We start from the raw sequence: 1674 nt of genomic DNA on the forward strand, positions 1-1674 counted from the left end.
ACCTCCCCCCCCCGCCGCCAACCCCCGTCTGGCCCGCTCAGGTCGCTGAATTCGTAGCCGAGCTTCAAACAAACACGCGAAAAAGACTCTCCTCTCTCGTTTCGAGCTGTTTGAAAAGTCGAACGGAACGCTCGCTGCTGCTGCTGCTGCTCTGGTTTTAATTGCATCGAAAAACAGTATTTTGAATCGTCTGGTAAATTTACCGGATGGATTTAACGACGCGTTTTATACTTTTCCGAATTAATATCAAAAACAGTTCGGTGGGCTTTTGGAGCTTGAAAACACGCCACGCTGGAGTGGGTCTATTAAGTGTATAGTTGGTGGAAGAGATTGAGGGAGGTTGGAAAGTGTTTGTTTGGAATTTCTGTTTAAAATATTTTGGGTTACCTTTCGAGGAATACTTACATATATATGTGTAGGTTTAGATTTTTCGAAATTGCCATATTTCGGATAGAAAAAAAAAGTGAAAATATAGCGAGTGACCTGTTAGCGAGAAAAATTGAAATTCAATCATGTGGCGATACTTATATTTTATTTTACTGGATTTAGTGTCCAGTGAAAAATATTTCGACGTCGGTTTTAAGAAGCTAATGGTCCCTGACGAGGTTCAAGTTACGCAATACTAAGCCTCCATAGCAAAAATGAACCTGCAGCCGTCAAAGATTAAAGCGCGGACAAATTTCTAAATATACGAAGCCGAGCTCCTTATCTCCCCCGAACTCACTTTAACACCTGATCGATTTTACGACCTCGTCGCCGGTATATCGCTTCCTCCAACTATACCATTTCCATAACTTCGCTGTGGACGCTTTATCCCATCAATAAAACTGCTTCCAGCCTAACCATTTTTAGTCTCCAAATTTTACACTACTTTCTAGCGCTACTACCCAATCTCCCTCGCTAATAATTCACGAAATCCAAAGAAATTTACCAAAAGATACGAGAAAAAAGCATTTGAAACCGCCGCTGCAAAACAAAATATCGAAAAGGAGCGAACGCGGTAGAACTTGGACTCGCACGAATAAAATTCTCGTTCAGGGCGCAGGTATCGGCGGAATCAAAGGGGAAATAGCAGAAGCAGCGGGAAAACAGGTCAGAAGTTTGATCGCGTCGCGTTCGCCGGCAGAGCTTAATTAAAATCAAAATCGCGTTGCGAGAGAGTGAAAGAGGTAGGAGCGAGGTTCGGTCCTGCAATGGATCGTTTCAGAATACTTGGCGCGAGTTTAAAAGTGTTTTGAAACTCCTGGCCCAGGCTAGAATGAAACGATCCAAGTTTTATATCGCAGAGAGAGAGAGGAGGCGTTATACGCAAACTTATCTAACCTTCGCGACAAACGGCTCGAAAGATTGGCCGCTCGTGAAAGGAATTTAAAACGTACCAACCCTCTTTTGTTGCGTTCTTACTTCTTCATTTTTTTTTTCACTTCTCTCTCTCTCTCCCTCTCTTACCTTTTCTTGTATTCACCGGAGGAAAAGCGTACTCGCGTAGAAACCATGTCAAGCAAAATATTGTTCCACGAAACGCAACTTTTCCTCCATTACCGTGCCAGAGCCTTTTTTCTTCTCCTTTTATTCGTTATTGCGTTAAAGTAACGATATTTGTCCAGACGTTCTCCTTTGCCTTCGGGAAGAATTTACCTCGGAGAAATTGGAAATTTTCTAGTTGGAACGGTG

The sequence above is a fragment of the Habropoda laboriosa genome, unplaced genomic scaffold (genome assembly GCF_001263275.1).
Source record: "Habropoda laboriosa isolate 0110345459 unplaced genomic scaffold, ASM126327v1 scaffold291, whole genome shotgun sequence".
NCBI classification, from domain to species: Eukaryota; Metazoa; Arthropoda; class Insecta; order Hymenoptera; family Apidae; genus Habropoda; species Habropoda laboriosa.